Here is a 22562-nt window from a genome sequence, read left to right as displayed (position 1 = left end):
AAGAAGATGCTGGTGCACACTGTAAGTATGCTGTGCTGAATGAGAAAGACCATGATCACAGATACCAGATGGAGCTCGCTATCACATCCTATGCAGCCAAGTCATTCTCCATTCTCCCTAGTGGTCCTGAGACTTCCACAAGACCACTGCTGTAATAGGGACAGATATGGCCACATAGACGCCAACCATTGCTACCTTGCTGGCCCATGAGTAGTATGTGCTGAGGCCTGATTGGAGGAGCTCAACACATTTTCTTCTGACCCCTGCTTCTGAGTCTCATGAGCAGTGCCTTAGGAGGGTACTTGTGCATTCTGGTGCATGCCCTGCCCCTGGTACACATTATGTTATGACGTTACACAACATTGATGAGGGAGCACCAAGATACTGTAGATGCCAGCTTTCCAAGCAGTGAGTGGCCTCTCCGGGCACCTTATTATTTATTTATTTATTAACAGTTTCTTATATAGCACAGCATATTCCGTTGCGCTTTACAATTAGAACAACAGTAATAGAAAAAAACTGGGTAAAAACAGACAGACATAGAGGTAGGAAGCATTGTAAAACATGGTGCCATCCTCGTAGCAACCAAGCTGCCCCTGGGCCTCATGCCTTGGGTGGCGGTACAGGTAGCCCAACTCTTGTTATGGCCCTGATCACATAAGTAAGGCTGAAAGCATATCGGAGCCTTGCAGATAGGGCCATCCTTGACTGCCTCTTGCTGTGCTGTGAATCATCAGAACAAGTGTAGAACACTTCTGAAGGACATGTCCTGCTCCACAGACACCACTTGAAGTACAGTTAAAAGGGACCAACATATAGCATTTTGGGAATATACAGCATTTTATTTTATATGGTCAATTTTAATATTAACATGAACACCCTGCCCACACCACCTTTCATGTACCCATACTCAGATAAAATTCAGATCACATCTGTTCCCTCTGAAGAATGATAACGTTGCTACAAGGTACACAGTAATCTAGACTCAGTAGCAACTAACTACTTTGCCAATCATACAAAAAAAACGACTTTTCCAAACATATTTGCAGATAATATGATGTTTAAATGTTGCTTTTCCTGCAGTAACAAAGCAGATTATGTCTGTAAACCATCCTATTGAGAAAAAAATTAGAGATGTGAGTGTTCGGATTTACCCATATTTACTCGTGTCCCAAAATGGCATCTTATTGGCTATCAGCGCTCATGTGTTTTGAATGGTCAATAAGATAAATCCAAACTTGCGATAAATTTGGTGAAAAGAACCAAGTAAATCCGAACTCACACATATCTAGAAAACAATTAGTGGACATATCCCTAAATAATATACATTTTTGAGGTGTGGCTTAGCTACTTTTAGGAAAGGCTGCATTTGTAGTGAACTGCAATTGATATAAAAATACTAAGCCAGGGGTGTCAAACTCAAATTCATCGGGGGCCGCATCAGCAGTTTGGTCCCCATCAAAGGGCCGGTTGTATCTGTAGGTCTATCCAAAATTTACCGCTCCACCTGCCTTATATGTGCCCAGCCATCTGCCCCCTTTTAAAGTGCCCAGCCATGTGCCCCCTTTTATAGTGCCCAGCCATGTGCCCCCTTTTATAGTGCACAGGTCCCCATTTTACACATTGCGGCAGGCACAGGTCCCCATTTTACACATTGTGGCAGGCACAGGTCCCCATTTTACACATTGTGGCAGGCACAGGTCCCCATTTTACACATAGCGGCAGGTACAGGTCCCCATTTTACACATTGTGGCAGGCACAGGTCCCCATTTTACACATTGTGGCAGGCACAGGTCCCCATTTTACACATAGCGGCAGGTACAGGTCCCCATTTTACACATTGTGGCAGGCACAGGTCCCCATTTTACACATTGTGGCAGGCACAGGTCCCCATTTTACACATTGCGGCAGGCACAGGTCCCCATTTTACACATTGCGGCAGGCACAGGTCCCCATTTTACACATAGTGGCAGGTACAGGTCCCCATTTTACACATTGTGGCAGGCACAGGTCCCCATTTTACACATTGTGGCAGGCACAGGTCCCCATTTTACACATAGCGGCAGGCACAGGTCCCCATTTTACACATAGCGGCAGGTACAGGTCCCCATTTTACACATAGCGGCAGGTACAGGTCCCCATTTTACACATTGTGGCAGGTGGTGGAAGGAGGGAGAGAGAGAGAAAGAGAGGAAGGGAGAGGGGCTGACTTACATTTGAAGCGGTTCTCGCCGCTCTTCAGCCGCCTCTCCCTCCTCGTCTGCGCGGTTCCCTTCTCCCTCCTCCGACGGGGTTTCGTTGAATGACGCGTTTGCGCCGTGACGTCACGACGCAATCGCGTCATTCCGCGAAACCCCGCCCCCCCCGAGCTGGGCACTCGGGAGAAGGGGGTTTCATGGCGGCGGCACCGCGGGCCATCAGACGAGGTCTGGCGGGCCGGATTTGGCCCGCGGGCCTTGTCTTTGACACCCCTGTACTAAGCCATTCATTTAATCATTCTCATCTCCCGGACAGGATCAGAAGCTAAGGTATATACTGATAGGATGTTCCTCCCAGAGCCGTAACAAGGCTCTATGCCGCCTTGTGCTGGTCCCGCCTCCTAAGCGTGTGACTTCATGACATCGCACAGTTGGGACAGTGTCATCAAGCACTGGGATGTGCAGCTCCGCTTAGAGCTTCCTTAGGATACTTGGAGTGAGTGTACAGATGGCAGGGCACCTGTCTGGAGTGTCCAAAGGTTGCTCTAGAGGGCACTGCAAACATGATAATGTCTTGGGTGCTGTTCCAGTCATCCTGGTAGTCAAAAGCAAGAGCCGTGGTGCCACAACAGTGCCACCCATAGAGCCCTGTGCTCTGCGTGGTGGTACTGCTTGCACAGCCCTAGTAACTGCCCCGGTTCCTCCCGTCTGCGGTTAGGGAGCAGGTGTACCGAACACAGGGTCGTAGCATTGGTTGAGCTGGTGGAGCACGTGCTCTGGGATTTTGTATTCTACATTACTAGTGATTGATCGCCGGTATCACCCATCCAGTTCCCAACGGCAGAACATTGGTCACCATCACAATCGCCCCCACTCCAGTGCATAGCCGCACTGGTCAGAGGCAACTTGCAGTTACTATTTTCCCATAGGGGGCACAGCTCTTCATTTTCACATGCTGCACCCCTGACCCTCAGCTCCTCCCCCTCCATGCAGACCATTACATTCAGACCGCTGCTCTTCCCTGTTCTCCTCACATTACAGTTTAGGTAAGTTTATTCCCCCTCCCCACCAAGTTAAATCTAATTTTGGCTCAAGGACATCTATTGATCAAAGTGCATTGGAGCTGACAATTGTGAATCCTATATTGAGACTGTCTTTCACTCAACACCTAGGGAGTAAGCCGCAGGACAGCGCACCCTATATTTATAGTGTTATTTGTACTTCGGTTCGCACATGCTGTATTAATTCAACATACGGAAGGTGTATCTTTCGATTATTGTGTTTTATGTTGTATGTCTAAGTGTTACATGTTGTAAACCGTTATTCGGAATCACCACACTCCCGCATATGAATTTTAACTTTATTGTATATTTTATGCATATCTATTTAGCCTGATCAAACCAGATCTACAAATAAAATACTTTTAATTTTATCACTGAGTATCACACGTTATCTTTAAGGTGAGAAGTGCGCTGGAGTTTCTTCATTTCACATAGGGAGGGAGTAGGGAGGGAGGTTCCGGCGGAGCGCAAGCTCCTGGTGCCGGAACCATCAGAGGGTGCCAGTGGGTCCCGGAGCTGCATGGAGGGTAAACAGCAGAGCGGCAAGTCTTGGAGCTGCAGGGAGGGTGAGTAGAGGAGTGGCAGATTGCGGAACTGCAGTGAAGATAATTAGCAGGGGGCGGCTTTGGGAACTGTAGGGAGGGTGAGTAGTGGAGCGGCGGGTTCCAGGGTTGCAGGGAGGGTGAGTAACGGAGCGGTGGGTTCCAGAGCTGCATGCTGGGAGGGACAGTCTGCAAACTATCTGTTATTTTCTAAATGTATTCAATAAGTACTTGTATACACTGTTGTTTACATTTGTCAAATAGAATGCAGTCCCTTGAACTCCCTCCGACATGCATGAATGCCCCTGACTTGTGCGATATCAGACAGCAGAAGACCAGTAACTGCAATTCCTGGACCTGTGACATTTTTACTAACTATATAAGGTTATTAATGGATGGCTCCTTATGATACCACATGTGTATTTTGGAAGACTGCTCCACATAAATCTGACATCACCTATACTGCTTGTGCACATAGGGGAGGGGGACCCTGCTATCCTGTGTATCTCATCCCTGTGCAAACCCCAGGTGTCTGCTGGGATATAACATATAAGTTCTCCCCACACTTTATTTCTCAGTCAGTCCATGCCGTAAAATTCCCCTGCAATCCAGCACTGTAACATGGTCAGTAAGTTGCATTGCGCTATTTCTATATGAAGCGTCAGTGCAGTGTGACATTCAGACGCCTCAGACTGAAGAGCACAGCATATTGCTCCCGCAGTATAAAATAAAGGGCATGCAGTTGCCGGGAGTAACAGACATCAGCAAACACACTGAACAGTGAAGAGAATGGACAGTTGCTACATGTTTGATACTGGTCTTTTTCTATAACCAGCAAGTATGACAGTATCTGGACTTTGCTGCCATTTGTGTCCAACCAGCAAGTTAAAAATAAAGGATGAGGCTTGCAAAGGACGGCATACCCAGTGAGGTCACATCCAGTGCCAGATTAATGTGCACATGGGCCTGGAGCTGAAATATAGGAAAGGCCTATTGTGTACCGCTGCAGCAGATTGGATTAAGGAGAGGGGAGCAATGGATATGCCTCAGCGCGCGTTAGTTACATTACACCGCACAGTAGTGTCCGAGACACGTTACACCGCACAGCAGTGTCCGATAGTTAGATTACACCGCACAGTAGTGTCCGAGTCACATGACACCGCACGGCAGCATCTGTTAGTTACATTACACCGCACGGTAGCGTCTGCTAGTTACATTACACCGCACGGTAGTGTCCGAGACACGTTACACCGCACAGCAACGTCCGATAGTTACATTACACCGCACATTAGTGTCCGAATCACATTACACGGCATAGTAGTGTCCGAGTTACATTACACCGCACAGCACCGTCCGATAGTTACATTACACCGCACAGCACCGTACGACAGTTACAATACACCGCGCGGCAGCGTCCAATAGTTACAATACACCGCACAGTAGTGTCCGAGTCACATTACACCGCACGGCAGCGTCCGATAATTACATTACGCCGAACTGCAGCGTCCGACAGTTACTGTACATTACACTGCTCAGTAGTGACCTAGTCACATTACACCGCATGGCACCGTCCGATAGTTACATTACACCGCACGGCAGCGTCTGCTAGTTACATTACACCGCACAGCAACGTCCGATAGTTACATTACACCGCACGGCAGAGTCCGATAGTCTCATTACACCGCACGGCAGCGTTCGATAGTTACATTACATCGCACGGCAGCGTCCGATAGTCACATTACACCGCACGGCAGAGTCCGATAGTCTCATTACACCGCACGGCAGCGTCCGATAGTCACATTATACCGCACGGCAGAGTCCGATAGTCACATTACACCGCACGGCAGCGTCTGATAGTCACATTACACCGCACGGCAGCGTCCGATAGTTACATTACACTGCATGGCAGCGTCCGATAGTTACATTACACCACACGGCAGCGTATGATAGTTACATTACACCGCACGGCAGCGTACAATAGTTGCATTACACCGCACGGCAGCATCCGATAGTCACATTACACCATACATCAGCGTCCGACAGTTACATTACACCACTCAGTAGTGTCCTAGTCACATTATACTACACGGCAGCGTCCGATAGTTACATTACACCGCATGGGAGTGTCCGATAGTTACATTACACCGCACGGCAGCGTCCGATAGTTACATTACACCGCAAGGTAGTGTCCGAGTCACATTACACTACAAGGCAGTGTCCAATAGTTACATTACACCGCACGGCAGCGTCCAATAGTTACATTAGACCGCACGGCAGCGTCTGATAGTCACATTACACCGCAAGGTAGTGTCCGTATACACACTGGCCGGAATTCAATTGATTATCGTGCATGATAAATTAAAACAGTATGCCATTAAGGTCACAGAACATGCACACATAACTTTAAGTGTGAGAAAGTCCTGGGCATAGGGCTACACAGCATATACTCCTTTGTACCTCAAACCGCAGCTGCAGAATACCTCACAGATCACACAGGCGGGGAGCACTGCACTGCAGTGTACTGTCCAGTGGGCGGGGCTTAGAACAGCCCGGGGGTGTGGCTTCAGGCAACAGGGGCCAGGGCTCAGCAGTGGAAGAACGGTTGGCTCCTCCCCCTGACGAAAAAGGTCCCTTAGGCCACTTGGATCTAGCCTCAACCGTGGAAGAACCAGGGGGCAGAGTAAGTTTATAAAGGTCCCACAGAGACACAGCTTGGGATGGCAAGTGAGAATAACTTTGAGCAATCGTGGGCACAGCTGTAGATGCACCAGGAGGCGGAGCTTATCTCGATCTGGGGGAGGAGCTTATTTCGATCCTGGGTATGTGCTTCATTGGGAGAATAGGCAGAGTTCTGTCTCTCCGTGACGAGTCGAGTGAGGGAATGCTATTGGTGATGACAGGAGAAAAGTTTTTTTTTCCCTGTCAACACTATCTGAACTACAGGGGATCTGTGGGCCTATTTTCAGTGGGGGGCCTGGAGCTGCAGCTCCATCCGCCCCATTGTTAATCCGGCCCTGGTCACATCACTTAGGGGTACATTTACTAAGAAGTGATAAGAGTGGAGAAGTGAGCCAGTGGAGAAGTTGCCCTTAGCAACCAATCAGCACTGAAGTAACATCTATAATTTGCATACTATAAAATGATACAGAGCTGCTGATTGGTTGATGGAGAAATATCTCCACTGGCTCACTTCTCCATTTTTATCACTGCTTAGTAAATGTACCCCTTATACAGATGCCCCTTTAACGGGTGCAAACACAAGCACTCACCCGTTCTGCCACCCCATCTCACAAAATGCAGTCACGGATCTAGGGAGCTGCATGGGCGCCCACACTGACTGCAAGCACACCAGCAAGCAAAAGTATGTTTTATTTAAAAAAAAAAGCTACTAGCATTACTAATGGGGTTGATATGTGTAAGGTGCATTATTGTGTGGAATTTGGTGTATTATGGACATTACTAATGTGGGGCATATGTGTAATGTGCATTACTGTGTGGAATTATGTGTATTATAGGATTTACTGGGCATTACTACTGTGGGGCATTATGCAGGGTTCAACTGGCCCACAGGGCAACCCCCCCGGTGGGCCCCAGTGCCTGAGTGTTGCTGGTCAGATGCAGAACTAGCGGCGGTGCTAGGGGGCACCAGACAAAATTTTGCTTAGGGCATCAAACTGGCTAGGGTCGGCTCTGGGCGTAATGTGCATATGGGGCTACCTGGCGTGATGTGTAGAGATGGAACCGCTCTTATCTATAGCGGCTCCATCGCAAACATGCACTCCCGGCATGACTAGGCGATCCGTCCACCTAGTCACACCGGGAGTGTACAGAGCACTTCCCATTCTGAGCATCTCTGTCTGGGTGCACGCCCGCCCGGACGGAGACGCTCTCCATTCAAGTGAATGTGGGGCATCTCCGTCATGGCCATGCACGTCCAACCAGATGAAGACGCTCACAGCATCCAGGTGTGCCCAGGCGGGCACGCCTAGTCACAGAAGGAGCCACAACTAGCGTGGCTCCATCTGTATATGGGGCTACCTGGCGTGATGTGTAAATGGGTATACCTATCATAATGTGTATATGTGGCTACCTGGTGTAATGTGTATATTGAACTACCTGTCGTAATGTGTATATTCAGTAGCAAATTTACCATTTGTGTATATATATGGGGGGGGGGGGGGGGGGTTCTGTGCCGTGAGCTTGCTCAGGGTGCCATGACTAAACGCTACGCCTATGTGTGTACACACACACTATTTACTGGGCCACTACAATTCCATTCACTTCAGCATATCCTCACATGCTGACCTCGGTGGGAGGATTCTGGGTGGGAGGGTGGTTGTAGCATGTGCTTGCTTCGGGTGCCATGGCCCTGCCCTACACCTCTTCACAAACACATACAGTATCTTGGGGCTCTTGCTGAGGATTACTTAGTCCTCCCAATCCCAGCCTGGTTTCACGTCACATGAAGTCTTGCAGACGGCCTATTACAAATCCAGATTTCCAGGAAACGACCTGACTCTGCAGCCATCCTGAAGGACTTCATCTTAGGAAAGTGACCAGATACTGTACTTCCATTAAGTACAACCTGCCTCCATCTTCTGTATAGAGCTATGGAGCAATAGTGCTGTCTTTCACAATTAAACTCACATGATTCTACTGTACAACTCAATTCTTGCTATTTGATATCCATAATAACTGGCAGAACAGACTCTGTGTGTATTGGCTGTGGTGACTTGAGTTCTAATATCAACCATAAGAGGTCCTCAGCACACTACAGTTACCACAGCAATTAGGCGAGTACACTGCACATCTCACATGTCGTTCAGAACAGTCACCTCTATAAAACTTCAAGTGTCAACTTTATGCAGAAAAAACAAAACCCCTTTCCCAATTGAATCCAGTGATTTTATATCTTTCAGCCCAATGATAAATTGCGGTTTGCAATGTATCCTTTTTAAAATCTGTTTGATGCTTATGTTTTCCCTAGATGGGTTGTAACCTATGTGGTCGTCTCTGCAGTTGCAGTTGCCCACTCAATTTTTATATTTCTTTATTGGAACAAAAGAGTAACATTAATGGGGATCTGCATCAAAGAGTATAAAAAGTGCAACTAGGAAAATCACATCTTAGACGACAATAAAAAACCTGCATATTCTTTGTCACCTTGATCTCAGGCTTCACCAGTTAGGGAACGTGAATCTGCCAATGTTCCATCCACAATAGCAGATATTACAGCTCAGAATTTTAATTGATATGAAGAATTTGTTCTCTGACTTGCATTCAGAGATGGGAGAACTAAATTCTAGAGCGAAGCAGCACAGGATCTTTTACTATTTTGAATGAAAAAATTAGATCTTAAAAGAAAAGACTAAAGACTTGGAGAACCATGAATACTGGGCAAATCTAAGGATAAGACACATTCCAGAATCGGTTGTTTCAGATAACCTAGAATATTACTTAGTCAGCCTGTTCCATTCCCTTGTTCCAGATCTCATAGATTTAAAAATACAGATACAGAAAATAGTATAGTGCTATGTCCTAAAGAATATGGGTGGTCATTCCGAGTTGTTCGCTCGCTAGCTGCTTTTAGCAGCATTGCAAACGCAAAGGCCGCCGCCCTCTGGGAGTGTATCTTAGCTTAACAGAATAGCGAACGAAAGGTTAGCAGAACTGCTACTAAATAATTCCTTGCAGTTTCTGAGTAGCTCCAGACCTACTCCTAGATTGCGATCACCTCAGTCTGTTTAGTTCCTGGTTTGACGTCACAAACATGCCCTGCGTTCGGCCAGCTCCCCCGTTTCTCCAGCCACTCCTGCGTTTTTACCTGGCACGCCTGCGATTTTTAGCACACTCCCTGAAAACGTCCAGTTTCCGCCCAGAAACACCCACTTCCTGTCAATCACACTACGATAACTCGAGCGATGAAAAAACGTCGCTCGAGCTTGTGCAAATCTCCAAAGTTTTGTGTTAAATTACTGAACACATGCGCGCTGCGTACCATGCGCATGCGCATTTTCCACCTAATTGCTCCGTTGCGAAAAACGGCAACGAGCGAACAACTCGGAATGACCACCATGGTTCACAAGTTCCATTTAAAAAATAAAAGAAGCTGTATTTGCTGCCAGGAGAAATGTCCCAAAAGTTCCACCCACCAAACAAATCTTTGTTTCACATGGACTCCTCTCATCCACATGCATTCCATCTTCATTTCGATCTACTGTACAGACACCACTGAGAATCCACTGAGTAAAGAGTACTCTTAAATAGTTTGTCCATTGATTTTCCAGTTATAAACAGTCAAGGGGCAAAATTTAGTAAGCGGTGGATTGTAAACGCCAGCTGTTTTTGTGGTGATTTTGCAATCTGACGATTTACTAAAGGCCAAAACTTGCACAAAGCTACTGAGAAAGCACACGTTCAAATAGATTAGAACAGAATTGAATATCAAAGCACCATTGATATTTTAGACCACAGAAAGAATAGAATTGAAATCCCTGATTTATTAAGCAACGGTTTTGAAAACTGCCATAAAACCAACGGCAAACCCAGTGAGATATATATATATATATATATATATATATATATATATATAAATTATTTTTTTTTCAAACGCGATGTGGCACTCGCGGGTCTGATCTCATCATTACTCAGCAGGCTTTCCTGGCCTGTGTCCTGACAGAACGTATTTAAATAATTGAAACGTTGACGAGCCAGGAAAGCCTGCTGCGTATAGCTGACATCAGGACCCGCGAGTGCCGCATCCCATTTGGTGAAATTTATGCATTTTAGTGGATGGCACCTGGGCACATTCCATATTGCATTAACAACAGTGAGTGCCGGCTCCATATCAATTAACAATATATATATATATATATATATAGATATATATAGATATATATAGGTATATAATATGTATATATATATAAACACAAATGTCCAAAAGAACAGGCAGCACTCGGAGACTTTCAAATGAAAGTTTGCTGCAATGCGAGTCCAAATGGATTTTCCTTTTGGACACCGTTTCACCCAAGGGGTTCAATTAATCTTTAGACTTGCAGTGCTTTTTGTAAGATAATGTCTGTTTTGTTAAACAATAGCTACTGTTTATAAACCAATTATGATACTGTTAATGTGTGTATTATGCATCCTTTTGTCTTATTGGTGTATTTCCTTCAATGTGTTGCGTTTTTTTGCATTTTGTATGTTTTATTGTAAGTTTGTTTCAATGTATCTAATTAGTTAGCACTCTCAGGTGTGACGCCTCTGTGGTAGCCTATTTAAATCTGTCTTGTCCATTTGTGTCTTTATCTCCTGACGAAAGGGGTTTGTCCCCTGAAACGTAGAGAATAAATTTCCTTCATTTGAAAGTCTCCGAGTGCCGCCTGTTCCTTTGGACATTTGTGTTTCCATGCATCAATTTGGGAAGGCAGCGGAGCACATTACCAAAGTGAGTGCCGAATTATCTGCTATATATATATATACACCACAAACACTCAATTACACTAAACTCACGCAAAAAAAACCCCACATACTGGACTTACAGTAAAAAGAAAAAATAGAAAAAAACACTGGGAAGGAAGGAAGGAAGGAGGGTGGGGGCTCATGGTCCCACTGCAGCCCGGTACTGAGCAGCTTGTGCTGGGTTGGGGAGAGAGTCCACTGCTGAAGGTAAGAGGGGAAATGGGGGGCAGATTTGGGCTGCTGACGTGCTCCCAGCAAGCCTTGTTCTGAGTAATTACTACCTGTGCCCCCCTCCCTCTCTCGCCAGTCCTGATGTCAGGTGAGCACTGTTCCCATGGTCAGACTACAGGGAAAAACACTCTATTAACAATACTTTAGCACTTCTAACTAATTAGTGTCCTCATCTGTTAAGGGTTTTTATTTTTATTTTGCCAAGCCACAGATACCTACATAGACAGCAGAGGATCCCCGGTTGTATGTGAGCAATACATTGTATAACAAGTTTTGTGTGGGTTGCTTTTAATTCTCATTAAAATCTGTGTTGTTGATTTTTTTTTCACATACTTTTTCCTTGATGCACTACACGTCCCACGATGCCTAATCATGGGTATAGTGTCACTTGTACTATTGTAGTACTACAAGCATCAACATTCCAAACCATGTAAAAGCGGCATGGGTCACTGCGATGTGTTGGTTTCCGAATGACAGTGTTCTGGTCAACAGTCAACAGGTTGACACTGAATGGTTGACACGCATTAGTTCAACAGGTACAAAAGGTCAACAGATGAAAGGTCGATAGGTACAAATGGTCGACAAGTTCAAATGGTTGACATGACAATGGTTGACACACAAATGGCCAGCAGGTTTTTTTGGGGTTTTCACATGTTTTCCAATATTTTCTTGATTTACCATCCACGGGAACATCTATTGGGAATAGTAACCCAAAGCATGGCGAGCCAAGTGAGCCCATGAGGGTCTACGTCTGTATTGATGGTGGACACATAACATGAAATATACATGATTTGGCCCATAAAACCCCAAAAAGATTTCTGCATTGCCTTTTGACCATGTCCACTTTTTGTACCGGTCAGCCTTAACCTCTGTCGACCTTTCAAATGTCAACCTTTTGTACCAATTGACTTTTTATACGTGTCGACCTAATGCACATTGACCATTTGGTGTCGCCCTATTGACTGTCGACCATAAAATTGTCGCTCTGTTATACCACACTCGCTGTGTGTTTCCTAGCTCTAGTACTGCCAGTTGTGGCTGGCACAGGATAAAGTTCTGGGAACCTCACATTTTCCATACCTTCTGATTTGCAGCTACCAATCTATGTTATGAGCACTAGTGCTGGTAACACTGAGGTCTGCTCTTTTTTTATTTTTAGTTTTTTTACGGGTCATGCAAGGTCTGTGCTTCTCATGATGATTATTATTATTATTATCATCATCATCAGCAGCAGCATCAACATAATTTATTTATTTATTATTTATTAACAGTTTCTTATATAGCGCAGCAAATGCCGCTGCGCTTTACAATTTGAAATAACAATAACAAAATGGGTGATAACAAACAGTCATAGAGGTAGGAAGGCCCTGCTCGCAAGTTTACAATCTATAGGGAAATAGGCATGTGTACATAAGGAAAGGTGCTATCTATTGCATAGAATGAGAAGACGTGAGGATATGTGTGGACTGTACAGAGTGGATGCAATTTGATAGGAAGGTTTATGAAAGTTATGTGGGCGGTTCTGGAATTTGGTATGCTTGCCTGAAGAGGTGAGTTTTCAGGGAACGCTTGAAGGTTTGGAGACTAGAGGAGAGTCTTATTGTGCATGGTAGGGCATTCCACAGAGTGGGTGCAGCCCGATGAAAGTCCTGCAATCGTGAGTGGGAGCGAGTAATGAGTGTGGATGAGAGACGCAGGTCTTGTGAAGAGCGAAGAGGTCGGGTTGGGAGATATTTTGAGATAAGCGAAGTGATGTACGTTGGTGTAGTTTGGTTAATGGCCTTGTGTGTGAGTAAAAGTATTTTATATTGAATGCGGTAGAGTACAGGTAACCAATGGAGGGACTGACAGAGTGGATCTGCAGACGATGAACGTCTAGCGAGGAAGATAAGCCTCGCCGCTGCATTCAGAATGTATTGTAGTGATGAGAGTCTCGTTTTGGGAAGACCAGTTAGGAGACTATTGCCATAATCAATGCCGGAGATAATGAGAGCGTGGATTAGAGTTTTAGCAGTGTCTTGTGTAAGGTATGGTCGTATTTTGGATATGTTTTTTAGATGCATATAACATGATCTTGAGACAGATTGAATGTGGGGAACAAAGGACAGATCAGAGTCAAGGATGACACCTAGGCAGCGAGCTTGTCGGGTAGGGTAGATAGTCGAGTTTTCAACAGTTTGAATTGTGCACCTGCAACCTTTGTCTTTGTATGAAGAGAGGAGAAGTCTACATACAGGCTGAAATGTACTAATTCTCTCTGCGCATGCACAGAAGGATTGCGGGAAGTATTACAAAGCTGATACTATACTAATGAATAAATTAAGCACTAATGGGCAATCACAGAGACAATAAAGGGAATCTTACCTATCAAAGATTAGTGAATGAAACATGTTGTAATCTAAACAAAGAGAAACAGACCACTACTGTACATCTGATAATACAACAACTACTGAACATTTGGGATACGGTCATTAGGTCGACAACACTTAGGCCGACATGCATTAGGTCGACCGTTATTGGTCGACATGCATTAGGTCGACATGGAAAAAGGTTGTCATGAGTTTTTCACATATTTTTTTTAAAAAGTTTTTAATACTTTACGAACCACGTGGACTACGACTGGGAATAGTAACCTGGCCTGAAGCCTGGCGAGTGAACATGGTGCACTAATTGGGGTTCCCTGAAACTTTACGAAGAAAACAACACCAAAAAAGTAAAAACACTCATGTCGGCCTTTGTCCACGTCGAGCTAGTACATGTCGACCTAGTGACCATGTCGATCTAATGCATGTCGACCAATAGTGGTTGACCTAATGACTGTTGACCTAAATGTGTTCGACCTAATGACCCATACCTGAACATTTGCTCACCGACAAAACTACAGCAGTCCTCTGCACAGAAATAAAACCTAGATACCTGTACTACAGAAAGTTAAACATTTGCTCTTAAAACTCCCAAATCCTGTATTTACTAAGGACCGATTTCACTATGGGCTACAGACATGACATTTTAGCTAACAGATAATAACCAATGAATACCCATATGAACGCTTTGACTGACCCTGATCAAATAGGATTCATTCCTACTCAACAATATTTAGACAACACTAGAAAAACAGTAATTCTACTTTTCCTTGTACATAAATAAAAGATTCCCTTGATCAAACTAGCAATTGATGTAACAAAAACAACCTTTCATAGGCTATGTTGGGCCTTTATGATTATTGAATTCCATGTAATATTTTATTAAGCCATACTGTATGCGTATTAGAGATGTGCGGCGGGCACTTTTCGTGTTTTGGTTTCGGTTCTAATTCTCCGCACGTGTTTTGATCTGGATTGGTTTTGCCAAAACCACTCTTTCGGGTTTTGGTTTTGGATCTGGATGATATTTGAAAAAAAACATAAAAATTGATAAAATCACAGAATTTATGGGTAATTTTGATCCTACGGTATTATTAACCTTAATAACATTCATTTCCACTCATTTCCAGTCTATTCTGAACACCTCACAATATTGTGTTTAGCCTAAAAGGTTGCACAAGGTGGCTGTATGACTAAGCTAAGTGACACAAGTGTGCGGCACAAACACCTGGCCCATCTAGGAGTGGCACTGCAGTGTCAGACAGGATGGCAGATTTAAAAAATAGGCCTAAGACAGCACATGATGCAAAGAAGAAAAAGAGGTCCACCGAGGTTGCTGTATGACTAAGCTAAGCAACACAACCACCTGGCCCATCTAGTATTGGCATGCAGTGGCTGAATGTCGAAAGTGGCCTGCAATTTTTCAGTCCATTAACAGCATCTCCTGCATGCCCCTGTCATTTTTAAAATTTTCTGCAATTGGGGGACTTATACGGCAGTACCCCTGGACTAATGCAACAGTACCCCTGGACTTATACGGCAGTGTCAGGCAGGATGGCACTTTAAAAAAACATGCCCCAGACAGTACATGATGCAAAGATGAAAAAGAGGTGCACCAAGGTTGCTGTATGACTAAGCTAAGCAACACAACCACCTGGCCCATCTAGTATTGGCATGCAGTGGCTGAATGTCGAAAGTGGCCTGCAATTTTTCAGTCCATTAACAGCATCTCCTGCATGCCCCTGTAATTTTTAAAATATTCTGCAATTGGGGGACTTATACGGCAGTACCCCTGGACTAATGCAACAGTACCCCTGGACTTATGCGGCAGTGTCAGGCAGGATGGCACTTTAAAAAAACATGCCCCAGACAGTACATGATGCAAAGATGAAAAAGAGGTGCACCAAGGTTGCTGTATGACTAAGCTAAGCGACACAAGTGTGCGGACCAAACACCTGGCCCATCTAGGAGTGGCACTGCAGTGTCAGACAGGAGGGCAGAAATAAAAAAGGCCCCAAGCAGCACCTCATGCAAAGATGTAAAAGAGGTGCAATGAGGTAGCTGTATGACTAAGCTAAGCAACACAAACAATTCCCCCATCTAGGAGTGGCACTGCAGTGTCAGGCAGGAGGGCAGATATATAAAAAAGGCCCCAAACAGCACATCATGCAAAGATGTAAAAGAGGTGCAATGAGGTAGCTGTATGACTAAGCTAAGCAACACAAACAATTGGCCCATTTAGGAGTGGCATTGCAGTGTCAGACAGGATGGCACTTAAAAAAAATAGTACCCAAACAGCACATCATGCCAAGAAGTAAAAGAGGGCAATGAGGTAGCTGTATGACTAAGCTAAGCGACACAAGTGTGCGGCACCTGGCCCATCTAGGGTTGGCACTGCAGTCCCACTGCACTAATGACGGATACCGGATGCATGTCTAGCACCAGCAAAGTTGTTATGGCCTCAGTAATCCACTTTGCAACAGGAACAGGGTATATATACATGTGTATATATATATATATATATATATATATAGTCTCTGGATAATCCGGCATTCTCTGTAGTGAATCAACTGCCTGCGTGCCCTTGTCTCATAATCCAGACATGGTGGGGTTCAGAACACAGAGTTCAAAACGGACACGGCACTGCAGGGCTTGTCTTTAGCAAATTACTTTAATATTCATCCATGTTAATGCTGCATACATACATATCTGAGATGGCAATGTCCCAAGATACAAGTCATACAGCAAACCAAGAAAAGCTCACGCATGTAGAACAATGCGGCATTTCGGGCCACAGCGGGCCCCTTCGTCAGGTTCAGCATGTGCTGCCAAAAACGTGAATAACATACAATACATATACCACTTACCTATATAGCATCCCCATGCTGGCGTGGTCGGTCCCGGAGCAGCGGCGAGCTTCCGGTCAAGACGAAACGCTTGACTGATGACGTAGTTCGGGAGCGACGGTTGTCACGGCAACCCGATATGCGGAGGCTAACACGCTATCCCCGGCCGCTCAGCCTGACAGGGGATGCTACATGAAATAAATAAAGCATGCTGTGTGATAGGAACAGTGAAAATACAAAAAAATACAGAAAGAACATACATTTAAAACAACATATGGTCAAAACAACACTATGCAACCAATCCATATGCTGTATCTACCTTATATATTAAAATCAACATGGAATTTCTGTAAACAGGTGCATCTATATAGATTATAGCACTCTCCTTATTAGGCATTCTTATGAGAGAGATAGTTACAGTAATTCCCAATAATTGATGAACTACAAATTGTACGATACCCTATGTCCCTGTCATTATGATCCTATCTAATATGCATATGTGCCTCTACTTTATTAATGCTGTAAATAATTCCAATTTATTTTCTCATTCAAACCTGCCGGTTGAATGGTGTTAAGTTTAACTATCCATCGAGCTTCCAATCTGTGTAAAGCCAGGACTCTGTCACCCCCTCTCCGTAAAGGAGGAACATGGTCAATTATTTGGTAGCGAAGATCCGACAGTGTGTGCGCTTTAGACCAGCAATGTCTTGACACTGGTTGTTCATTAGCGTTGCCCGCTAATGCCTGACTGATATTAGAACGATGAAGAGCCATGCGTTCACGTAAGGTACGTGTGGTTAACCCAATATATAGCAGTCGACATGGACATATGATGTAATAAATAATGAATTTGGTGGTACAGTTAAGAACATGACAGATGTTGTATTTCTTTTTAGTTTCTGGATGTTCAAAGGAAGACCCAGTAATTAAAGATGAGCAGGTAATGCATGAGGGACACCTATAACACCCAGCTTTTTTAATTGAACCGAAAATTCCAGGGTGTATAATCTGTGACATCAGACTTAACTAGATAGTCACGTAAATTGCGACCCCGTTTATAACTCGTCATGATTTTGGTATGTTGGAAACATGGCAAAGATTTATCTGTCTTTACGATTGGCCAAAGTGCTTTGCTGGCACGGGGTATAACGGGACTGGCAGTGGAAAATTTAGTGGACCAAATGAATGTATCCTGATCATTTCTTTGATCTGAAGCCCTTTGCAACATCGTTAAGCGTTGCATAACCGTATTCTTGGCTACTTCAAGGTCCTTCCAATTATATCCCCTACTCTTGAACTTGTCAATGACCATCTGTAATGCGTCTTCTAACTGAGAGGGATCGCTAGTTATACGGGCCACCCGTAGCATTTGCGAATAGGGGAGTCCCCTCTTCAATGGTACTGGGTGGTGACTACTCGCATGAAGCAATGAATTACGGTCTGTTTTTTTATAAAAGACTGTAGATGTTAGTTTCCCTTCTTTAAGATGAACTGTAACATCTAAATAATCAATATGATCAGGTCTACACACAGATGTAAACTTAATAGTACCTGGTGATTGATTAATATTATACATCATCTCTTGAAATGCTACCAAACTGCCACTCCATAACATAAACAGATAGTCTATATAACGAATAAACCATTTGATGTTGCTACTATATGTGGGGTTATCAAAGAACAATTTTTGTTCTTGGTCAAACATGAAAACATTAGCGTATGCCGGAGCCACACTACTCCCCATGGCAACTCCAGCCTGTTGTAAATAAAATACACCATTGAACAAAAAATAATTTTTGGTAAGTACAAGCTCTAATAACTTCAAGAATAGTGTTTTGTCCAAACCAAAATCATCACCCACATTACTGATGAATCTATCCATCGCCTCTAGACCCCCTTTATGCGGAATGGAAGTATAGAGGGAGGAGACATCCATTGTACATAACAATGTATTCGCTGGTAAATCCTCAAACTCCATGATTTTTTTAAGGAACATAGTAGTTGTTATGCACACCAGTGCCTGCAGGAAAGCACTGGTGCCAGAACTGTCATGCACTCCAGTGTCTGCAGGAATGTACCGGTGTCTGAACTGTTATGCAAAACAAATGGACTCACAGACAAACTGGGGAACATGACATAACGTACACAGAAGGTAATAGGGTAACAAAATACACACAAAGTGAACAGAGAAGCCCAGAGGCTAAGGAACTGGGTATCTCCTTTGTATTAGAACTGCACAGATGGAAAAAGCAAGATGTTGTGTTTTAATACATAGAGAACCCGAAATGCTGTTGCTAAGGGCAACAGCAAAACCCTAAAGGGTTACCAACGGGTGTGGCAGTAAACTCCTTGGTCAGAGATGGAATGATAGACACAAGGAGAGTCTCCACAATCCTGTTTCTCACTTGCAGTGCACAGGTTTTAGCTTACTGCCACTAAACTGACCCCTGACACCTAGCACAGTGAGACAGGATTAGACAGGCAAGTCTTAGAATACAGCCGCAAACTTGCTAAGTTCACAGAGTGGTAACAGAACCCCAGCAAGCTAAACGACTGACTCCAGTCTTACTGCTAGGTCTGGATTGGCAGAGTGTAATACCAAATCCCCAGGCCTATTTGCAGTAAGCAACAAACAAATACAAAGCTACACAGTACTGGCTAACTTTCATGAACTGACTAACCAACAAAGATTCAGCAGCATCTGCTTACCCTGAAAAGAGGCCTTATAAAGCAGGTGCTGTCCACGCCCCACTCAGACCTCACAGACTGTGAGCACAAAAACCAGCACCGGATCCCCTGCCGTGCACAGAGCCTATAACCACTGCACAGCAAAAGACCCGAACCGGAGTATCAGCTGCGCTCAGGTTACTCCACTAGCACTTGTCTCCCGGTTGCCATGACGACGTGGCAGCACAGGGCAGGAGACCCTAACAGTACCCCCCCTCTGACGAGGGGTCAAAGAACCCCTACCACCGGGTTTATCGGGGAACTGCGAGAAGAAAGAGCGTATCAGTCTGGGGGCATGAAGATCACAACTGCGCACCCACGACCGCTCCTCCGGGCCATACCCCTTCCAGTGCACCAAAAATGACAGCCGACCCCGAACCACCTTGGAGTCAAGAATCCTTTCAACAACAAACTCCCTCTGGCCACGTATCAGAAGAGGGGAAGGTCTTCCACTGGAAGAAGGATTACTAATCGCCCGTTTTAAAAGGGAACAATGAAATGTTTTATTGATACCCAAAGAACGGGGCAGATCTAACTGAAATGCCACCGGATTGATAACCCTGGTGATCTTATAAGGGCCGATGAACCGGGGCCCTAACTTATGAGATGGCTGTCTCAACTTCAAATTCTTGGTAGACAACCAGACGAAGTCTCCTAATTTGAAGCTGCAGGGTCTTTTCCGCTTATCAAAAACCCTTTTGGTCACTAATGACACAGACACAAGGGCTTTCTTCACTTTCCGCCAAATACCTCTAAGGACCGAAACCACAGAGGAACCACCAGGCGTGGAGTCCAGGGGGTCAAAAGAATTGGCCTTAGGATGATGCCCATACACACAAAGGAAGGGAGAGATCCCTGTAGCAGAGTGAGCCGCGTTGTTATAGGCAAACTCCGCCATGGACAGATGAGCAACCCAGTCAGTCTGACACTTAGAGACATAACACCTGAGGAACTGCTCCAAGGACTGGTTCACCCTTTCAGTCTGCCCATTAGACTGCGGATGGTAGCCTGACGACAAGCTGACAGAAATCTGGAGATCGGAACAAAATGCCCTCCAGAATTTGGCCACAAACTGGGATCCGCGGTCAGAGACCACATCAAGTGGCAACCCGTGGAGACGCACAACATGCAGCATAAATAATTCAGACAGGCGTCTGGCTGATGGCAGCCCAACCAGTGGAACGAAGTGCGCCATCTTCGAAAACCTGTCAACGACAACCCAGATGGCTGTCATCCCCGAGGATTTGGGTAAGTCCACCACAAAATCCATTGAAATGTGGGTCCATGGCTTAGATGGGATAGAGAGTGGATGTAATGGGCCAACAGGAACCCCTCTAGGAGTCTTATTTCGGGCACAGATGTCACATGCCCGAACCCACTGATCCACATCCTTAGCCACCGAGGGCCACCACACCGCCCTAGATAGCAACTCCCGAGTTCTGGCAATACCCGGGTGACCTGCTGACTTCTTGGCATGGAATTCCAGGAACACTCGCTGTCTTAACCTAGGAGGCACAAACAAAAGACCTACCGGAAGGTCTGGAGGAGCCTGCTCCTGTGCTCTAAGGACTAATGATAAGAGGTCCTGGGTAATGCCCACTTTAATACATGATGGGGAAACAATGGGCAACGGCTCCTCGGTGGTCTCCTGGATTGGAGCAAAACTCCGCGAGAGCGCATCAGCCTTGATGTTTTTTGACCCAGGGCGATATGTTATCAAAAAATTAAAGCGAGCAAAAAACAAAGCCCATCGTGCCTGCCTGGCATTGAGACGCTTCGCTGACTCTAAATATGCCAGATTCTTATGGTCAGTGAGAATTGAGACCACAAACTTAGCCCCCTCAAGCCAGTGTCTCCACTCCTCGAGTGCATCCTTAATAGCCAACAATTCCCGGTTACCCACGTCATAATTCATCTCGGCAGGCGAAAATTTACGGGAAAAGTAAGCACAGGGATGAAGGCGATTATCAGACACTCCCATCTGAGAAAGCACTGCCCCAATACCCATCTCAGAGGCATCCACCTCCACCACAAAAGGACGCTCTGGATCTGGGTGTCGCAGCACCTTGGCCGAAACAAATGCCCTTTTGAGACGGGCAAAAGCCGCTTTAGCCTCACAAGACCAGTGAGCAACATCCGCCCCTTTCTTAGTGAGTGCCACCAAGGGCGCCACTATAGACGAAAATCCAGCGATAAATCGTCTATAAAAATTCGCAAAGCCCAGGAAACGCTGAAGCGCCTTCAAACTAGTGGGCTGCACCCAATCCAGGACTGCCTGTACCTTGGAACCCTCCATTTGGAAACCTTCTGGGGAGATAATATATCCTAGAAATGCGATTTGCTGAACGTCAAATTCGCACTTCTCCAGCTTCGCCCCAAGCCGGTGGTCTCTGAGTTTCTGGAGGACTAAGCGTACATGCTTCCGATGTTCCTCCAGGGAATGGGAGAAGATTAGGATGTCATCTAAGTATACAACTAAGAATCTATCCAAATATTCCCTGAGCACATCATTCATGAAATCCTGGAAGACTGCCGGGGCATTACAGAGCCCAAAAGGCATCACCAAATATTCATAATGCCCTGAGTGGGTATTAAAGGCAGTCTTCCATTCATCCCCCTCTCTTATTCGGATTAGATTGTACGCACCGCGTAGGTCAATCTTAGAAAAAATGGTGGCAGTACGAAGCTGGTCAAACAAGACCGAAATGAGAGGCAGTGGGTATGAGTTTTTAATCGTGATACGGTTCAATTCCCTGAAGTCGATGCAGGGTCGCAACGAACCGTCCTTTTTACCCACGAAGAAGAACCCCGACCCAACTGGAGACTGTGAAGGTCTGATAAATCCCTTAGCCAAGTTCTCCTGAATGTACTCTGCCATAGCCTGAGTCTCAGGACGTGACAGGGAGTACAACCTGCTCTTGGGAAGCTTAGCATTTGGCAACAAATCAATGGCACAGTCATAGGGGCGATGGGGAGGTAGTACCTCTGCAACTTTTTTGGAGAACACGTCCGCAAAATCTGCATAACACCCTGGCAATCCTGGCAAACTTAGCTGCGAGAGCCTGACTGGAAGGCTCAAGCAACTCCTGAAACAATCAGTACCCCAACTAAGAATCTCCCTAGAGACCCAGTC

Source organism: Pseudophryne corroboree, chromosome 1 (genome assembly GCF_028390025.1).
Source record: "Pseudophryne corroboree isolate aPseCor3 chromosome 1, aPseCor3.hap2, whole genome shotgun sequence".
Taxonomy (NCBI): Eukaryota; Metazoa; Chordata; class Amphibia; order Anura; family Myobatrachidae; genus Pseudophryne; species Pseudophryne corroboree.
The sequence above is the reverse complement of the archived record's forward strand: the minus strand, read 5'-3'. Positions refer to the sequence as shown.